Below are 8060 nucleotides of genomic sequence, written 5' to 3'. Positions count from 1 at the left end.
TCTGGAGGAATCCGATGAGCTATGAAGCGTTTTTGCGCAGATGTCCAATAGGGTGCGTGTTAGAAAGTTGCAACAATAAATTATAAAAAAACGCATAATCAGAATATTCATACTGGAGGAATCCGATGACCTATAAAGCTCTTTATCACACATGTCCAGTAGGGGCGTGTGAGAAAGTTACCACAATCAAAATATAAAAACACGATAGGAGTACATAGTATAGGAAAGGCAAGCGAATCACTGTACAAATTAACAATTTCGATTTAAGCTTTCGTGACTGCAGGGATTCATCTTCTTGGTTCTTTCGGTAAAGTAACGTAGAATGGAAATAATAAAATAATAATAAAACAATAAACGTCAAGAGATTTTTATTTTATTATGTTTTATTTTATTATTTCCATTCTACGTGACTTTACCGAAAACCATGAATTAACAATTTTTACTTTGAAATAAACTATTTTAGAAGACTGCACAGGTATCGAACCTTATCAATGCTCTCCATCCCGACGTAATATGGCTGCAGAGGGCTCAGTCTGCCCATGCAACGAAAGTACTTTTCGGTACATTTATTAGCCTAAAACACAAACCGCAACGCATTCGTAAGTGTAAAAATAAATTAATGCGACAACGTTTCGGGTGATGGCCCGTCTTCATAGCACATCCACGTAAAATAAGCACAGAAAACTATACACATGAAGGAGGTCCATTGCCTGAAACGTCTCCCCGTGTATACTTTATTTTATTTAAATGCAGTTTTTCCACATGTTAATTTTATTGTGACGGTATAGTGCTTGTGCACAATTGCCAACGAAGCCTCACCATATACAGCAGTGCAGTACTTTAATTCAGTTAAAGTAGAAAGAAGCAAATAGTAAAGTAGCCCAGTCACGATTGTAAAGTCCCTACGTCAAGTTCCAACCAGATGACGACTTATCCGTCTGGTGTTGATAAAAAAAAATGCATGCCAACTTTTGAGAAGTTAATAATGGTTTTCCTATGGATTAACTCGCCCAGTCATAGGAATGTGGAATTTTCATTAGAGGCCGTCCATAAATGACGTCACGCACCTGGGGGGGGGGGGGGGTCAGACATTTGTGACGAGGGGGGGTGAGAAATGTGACATCACATCAAAATGCGCAACTTTAAATAAATATAGACAACACGTTCTACTTATATTCTTGGTTCTTTCGGTAAAGTCACGTAGAAGAAAAATAATAAAATAATAAAAGTATAAAATAATAAAAATATAAAACAATATAAATTCTCACGACGTTTCGACTGCAACACAAGCAATCATCACCGGGTGTGAAAATTTTCTTGCTGGGGTTTTCACACTTGATGATGATTGCTGCTTATGTTGCAGTCGAAACGTCGTGAGAATTTTAAGTGTTTTATATTTTTAATATTTTAATTATTTCCCTTCTACGTGACTTTACCGAAAGAACCAAGAATATGAATCCCTGCAGTCACGACAGCTTTTAATCAAAACGTTCTAGTTAATTAAATATACGTTTTAATAAATGTTTTCTCCTACAACATCAGAGTGCAGCGGCACATTAAATACGCACTACAATGACAATAGTTTAAAGCGATTTGAAGCATGTTTTATTGGGGGGGGCAGAGCTTTGTGACGTCATATTTGAGGGGGGGGGTCTGACTTTTTGTGACGCCGTGTGACGAAGGGGGGGGGGTCAAAAATCGTCCAAAATCGCGTGACGTCATTTATGTAGCTTAGCCAACTACGCGATTCATCTTTTATGGACATACTGCACACTTACGCTATGGGTTTCTGAGTTACGCACACTCAAGAAAAAAAACTGGAAAATTGTAAAATGTCGATGTTTTAAATATATATCGTAGGTTAACCAACTAAAATCTCAACCTGATGGCGTGACCACGTCATGTCAGCACCCATTGTCACGGGCTGGGCGTAGCCACCTTGAATCTAAGTCAAAGCAGCCCATGGAAGCGTTCAAGAATCCCTGTAGTTAATCCTTATTAAATAATATTTATAAATAGCAATCATTTCCATGTTAATTAATATTTGTTAATAAAAATTTTTTAACGTATATTTGTAATGTTATTATTACTAAGTATTACATATATACGTATTTTGTACATCTGGGGCTAAAATAATGAAATTATACTAATTATTTTCTTCGGTAACACACCCCCTCATAACATGCATGTCTATGGGAAAAATGGGTTTCATACAGCGCGATTCGACTTACGCGCTGTTTCTCAGGAGCGCATGTCCTGGCGTTGCGAGACGGACACATGTGGTTAGCACGCTGCACCTGGTGACTTCTGAGTTTCATCTCCGGCCCCAGCTAACATCAGTTGGTGAGTGAACTGGTCCTGGGCGCCCACCTTCCCTTCATCAGCCCGTACTGACCAGCGTGGAGAAAACACATTCTTGCTGCGGAGGGAGCTGGTAGGAACGTTGGGTTGCTCGGTCAATGGCCGGGGTCAACGGCGGCGTGGTGTATTCCGCAAATATCCCCGACTGTGAGGGCGGGCACAAGCCGGCGTGAGTAGGTTAAACGTTGAGTTTTATAAGGGCACCACGGGGTGACCAGCCCCTCCCTACCCAGCCCCACCCTCCCACCCAGCCCCTCCCCACCCTCCCCTCCCCATCCAGCCCCACCCTCCCCACCCAGCCCCTCCCCACCCTCCCCTCCCCACCCAGCCCCACCCTCCCCATCCAGCCCCTCCCCACCCTCCCCTCCCCACCCAGCCCCTCCCTCCCCGCCCAGCCCCTCCCTGCACGACGGACACAATAATCCCCTGTGGGCTGGTGTAACCAGGAGGTTCCTACCAGTATATGGTCGCAGATAACTTTTATTCATATTCTTTAGGCTCTATATAACCCAAGGCTCCATTTGAAAAAAAGGTCACTCAGTCTCAGTGGGGCTTTTTCCTGGTTTTCTTTCTGTTTGGCCGTTTCATTAGACGAGGTAAACATTTGAATCTCTCATAGAGAAGTACAACGCTTCGTGTTAGATAACTTCCTACGGAAGTGGATATCAATGGGCTACCTCAGAGCGCCCTTTCATTTTACCTCTGGTCCACAGAGTATGGGGAAGCACTTTCCAAATGTCTTTGCATATGAGTGATATTCGTTGCATGATAGTCAATCTAATATTTTAATTTTTCAGTCATGAAGTTAAGCCAAATTAAGTACAAATTTAATTATGTAGATTTTTTTATGCAGTTTGTTGTGACATGGCTAAGACAATGAATTACTATAGTGAAGAACCTAGTTAAATCCTCGATTCAAACCTTTGAGTGATGTTGTTTGAAAAGTGAATGTTTAATACTTCTTGATTTGATGTGTATGGATTGCTGCAGTCACGAAAGCTTGAAATCAAGTTTAGTGTCCTCTATTGTCAAACATAAATTACTTTATATTGCCAATGCTAAAACCTGATTTATAAATTACTTTAATTATTGAAACGAATGCAATACTCTTAACTTTAAGAACATGATTCAGTATGTTTTGGATCATTGAGGATATATTACATAAGCATACGTGTCCACCCATACGGTTTAGCCCGTATTCACGTACAGGCAAATTTAGTGTGCAGGTCTATACGGCGTAAAGCCGTTTCAATAGGGGCAAACATTTTTATTTCGATTTGTTTGTGTTTCTCCCTTGTGATGGGACTTTGTAATATGATGAACGTTGAGATGTATAAGGACACGCGGTGACCAATCAGGTCTGAATTGGTTTGCCATAAGGTCGGCACTGATAAGGGGTAATCGACATTTTGTTGATAATTCAGGATTTTTATCAACAAGTTGAAGACACATCTTGTCCAACATCAAACGTATATATATTTAAATAATTAAAAAGCACTAAGCACAGAAATATCCCGATTTACGTCTTGACGTGTTTATCGTACCGTAGACCAAGTGGAATTAACGAATACAGAAGAATCACACAAGGCGGCGGTAACGAGTACGGATTACACGCTTCATTTGAAATTACAGATGACTATTTAGTACACGCGATTAGTATGAAAATTATGTTTATGTTTGGCACAGGTAAAACCAGTTGGGCAATAGATGTGAATTTTTAAGATGGGAACAATTGTCTCTTAATTTCCGTTGAAGAGCAACGGGTTCTGTAACGGTCCACATAAAACACCAAAGGGGCCGGCCATAAATGACGTCACGCGATTTTGGACGATTTTTGAACCCTCCTCCCCGTCACACGACGTCACAAAAAGTCAGACCCCCCCCTCAAATATGACGTCACAAAGCTCTGCCCCCCCCCCAAAACCATATTTCCATTTTGAAAATGAAACATGCTTCAAATCGCTTTAAACTATAGTCATTGTAGTGCGTATTTAATGTGGCGATGCACTCCGATGTTGTAGGAGTGTTGTTATAACAATTCGTGTTGTTATAACAATTCTATATTTATTTAAAATTGTGAATTTTGATGTGACGGAACATTACTCACCCCTCCCCTCGTCGTCACACATCGTCACAATTGTCTGACCCCCCCCACCCCATAGGTGCGTGACGTCATTTATGGACGGCCCCAAAGTATTATTTTACTCCATATAGTAAAACCACTCTGGTCTGCGCTTCTTCAACGGAGGAAGAATAGCACAACGTCTCTCTCTCTCTTCTGAAGCCTTCTCATGGGCGAGCACACAGCGTTGGTGTACGGTGTTTTTTTCTGCAATATTTTGCTGTCTTTTCTTGGATTTTCTGTTTGCACTTAGTCACATATTCACTTTAAGATGTTTTTTGTTCATGTTTTTGTTTTTTGTTTGTTGCGGTTGCACCCGATTCAAGAGCCGAATGGCTCACAGGGCTCTATACCTAATAAACGAACTTGAACTTGGTATTTAGCTCCCGCAAATTTCGCTGCTGCCATGCATGTATATATGTTGAACTTCTTTCATCATCGTATGTAGACAAACGTTCTATTCGGAGGAGTGGGGAAAGGACATCATAGGCAAGCGTAGAATAGTTCATCCGCTCAGTGGCACTGGCGAACCAAAGTGTTAAACGACTGCCGTTTGTTAACCGGGATTTTAGTGCGACTTGTCACACTGTTGATGAGACTTGAACTTTGAACAATTTACATTCATTGCAGGCAGGGTTTTCTACCTTTGTAAAAAAAAATGCTGCTTAAAAGCATTGAGCAGAGTAACAGAAAGTGACAATTGCCGTCATTGTGGAGAATATAGGTAACGAAATATATGAGCAGACGATAAGTATACTCCAGTGGTTCTCAAACTGGGGGTACGTGAGGTGATGTCTATACGCGTGTGAAATGATATCTTACACGAGAGTCATTGTTGAGTATGAATCTGCCAATATAAAATAACTACGATAAAATGTTAATCCATATGGTAGCCTAGCAGAATATAAAAGACCTTTATAAACTCATTGATCGTAAACACATTACGTCCTGCATGCAGAGGCCTCCGTTGATTTTAGTTTTATTCGCCGCTTGCAGTTACTAGCTTAGGTCATACCTCGCAAAATTAACAATCGTAAAAAATATTGACGTTCATGAATGAATGACATTTATTTCTAAAAAACCATGTTGGATCAGGCAAGGGGGTTGAATAAGAGGGTTATCAGTGGCTAACAAATGTTGACAACCACTGGTCTACTCCTTCTCCACAAAATAAATACAATTAATTTAAAGTACTCTTCTTTGGTTCTTTCGGTAAAGTCACATAGATCGAAAAAAAAGTAATAATAAGTAAAGTGGATAAAAACACAAGCGGTCATCATCAGGCAAAGGAGTTAGCCTCCAAAGGCAAACTGTTTATAAAGATCTGTGGATGGGCGTAGCCCAAGTGTATCAGCAGCACCAGGAGCATGGACGGTACAGCAATGCCATTGCAGCAACAATGCCAATGCAGCAACAATGCAAATGCAGCTACAATGCCAATGCAGCAACAATGCAAATGCAGCAGCAATGCCAATGCAGCAACAATGCCAATGCAGCAACAATGCCAATGCAGCAGCAATGCCAATGCAGCAGCAATGCCAATGCAGCAATGGGCCTCCAAGCAATCATTGCATCTAGCTCCACACACCCACACTGCTGACAGTGGAGGCTGACAAGAAAACACAAATCAAGTCATGACCCAAAGTGGCTAATGACATCTTTCCAATGATTGCTGAGTCTATAACCTTCCTCTCGGTTGAAATTGTATCTGTGTCTGTATATATGGATGGCTTCATGAACGAATCTTTGTTGATAGCCAGTCGGCTTGCAAAGTACCATCGTCTTAGAGAAATCAATTTCATGTGAGCCAGCCGCATTAAAATAATGATCTGCCATGGCAGAAGTATTGGTCCTACCGTGTTTCAAATCTGCCTTATGTTCACGAACACGGTCCGAGACATGTCGCTTAGTTTCCCCAATGTAACTGCAGATACAGCTTAGTTTGTAGATGCCGGGATATTGCATGTCAGGAATCTTGTCCTTCACAGATGGGATCAGATCACGAATTATATGTACTGTGTTAAATCGGACTTGGATCTTGTGTTTATTCACGATTTAGGAAATATTTTTGGTTACCCCTGCTATGTATGGCAGGGTTATGGTTTTGATTGGATCTTCAGATGGGGTGATGGTTTTGCGGATTGTGTAGTCAGAATATCCATTCGCCTTGAGAGCTTGGTGTACGTACGGGTTTGATTTCACTGATTTAAAGCTTTCGTGACTGCAGGGATTCATCTTCTTGGTTCTTTCGGTAAAGTCACGTAGAAGGGAAGTAATAAAATAATAAAAATTATGTTTTATTTTTATTATTTTATTACTTCCCTTCTACGTGACTTTACCGAAAGAACCAATAAGTTTATTTCACTGGTTTAGGCGTTCATGGTCGGAGATACATTGAGCTCTATGGTGTAGCGTTTTGATGGGGGAATTCTTCTGGGATGGATGGTGGTGGGAATCAGGTTTTATGTAGGCGTCAGTATGGGTTACTATACAGTGTACTTTAATTTGTTATGCTGTACTTTTATTTGGAGAGAAAGTAACATTTTTAAACGTACTATGAAGAAGGGTTATTGCCCGAAACGTCGACTATTAATATATATTTAAAGTCCACGGTGTTATTGACGCGTGCGTTCAATTGGCTTGTCACCGTTGTTACCAGTTTGTTATCGCCTGCACTTAACCCACACCTGTGAGCCCCTTATCAGTGCCCTACATTATTAGAGACCAACTCAGATATTACTGGTCACCTCGTGCCTCTTATAAATCCCAACGTTCACCCCACAAAGTCCCACCATCACAAGGGGAGAAACACCAACAAATAGACAAACCAAAATGTTTTGTATTCTTAGGTTTTTTTCGGTAAAGTCTCATAGGTAAAACATCAAAATTAATTAATTGTTTTATTTTATTTTCATTAATTTTGATGTTTTACCTACGCGACTTTACCGAAAAAACCTAAGAATATGAATCCTTGCAGTCACGAAAGCTTCAAATCTAGAACAAAATGTTTTGCCCGTATCGAAACGGCTCTACGCCGTATGGACCTGAAAACTACATTTATCTGTACAAGAATAAACGGTATGGGTTTGACAGCTTAGCTACGTGAAACCCAACCATTGGGTTAGAACGCGTTAACATAAATGTGTCGTATTCTTAGGTTTTTTCGGTAAAGTCACGTAGGTAAAACATCAAAATTAATGAAAATAAAATAAAACAATTTTCATTAATTTTGATGTTTTACCTACGTGACTTTACCGAAAAAACCTAAGAATATGATTCCTTGCAGTCACGAAAGCTTCAAATCTAGAATAAATGTGTCGGTTGGCGAGTTTAACGACACATTTGTATTTACGCCATCTAATATTATCTATATTGGTCGCGAAAGCCTACGTGATAAACCAATACGGAATTCCAAATCGATGGCCCAAAAGTTGTCTTTTGAGCAGGCACCACCGTTGTGGAGCGCCGCGGCCACCTCGCGCCGGTTGGGGGGGGGGGCGTGAGGGGCGGGGCGAGGGGGGCGGGGCGTGAGGGGCGGGGCGAGGGGGGGGGCCGGGCTGGGGTCCTTCGAAGTGGT

The sequence above is a fragment of the Lethenteron reissneri genome, chromosome 16 (genome assembly GCF_015708825.2).
Source record: "Lethenteron reissneri isolate LAM-NWPU_2019-01 chromosome 16, ASM1570882v1, whole genome shotgun sequence".
Lineage (NCBI taxonomy): Eukaryota > Metazoa > Chordata > Hyperoartia > Petromyzontiformes > Petromyzontidae > Lethenteron > Lethenteron reissneri.
The sequence above is the reverse complement of the archived record's forward strand: the minus strand, read 5'-3'. Positions refer to the sequence as shown.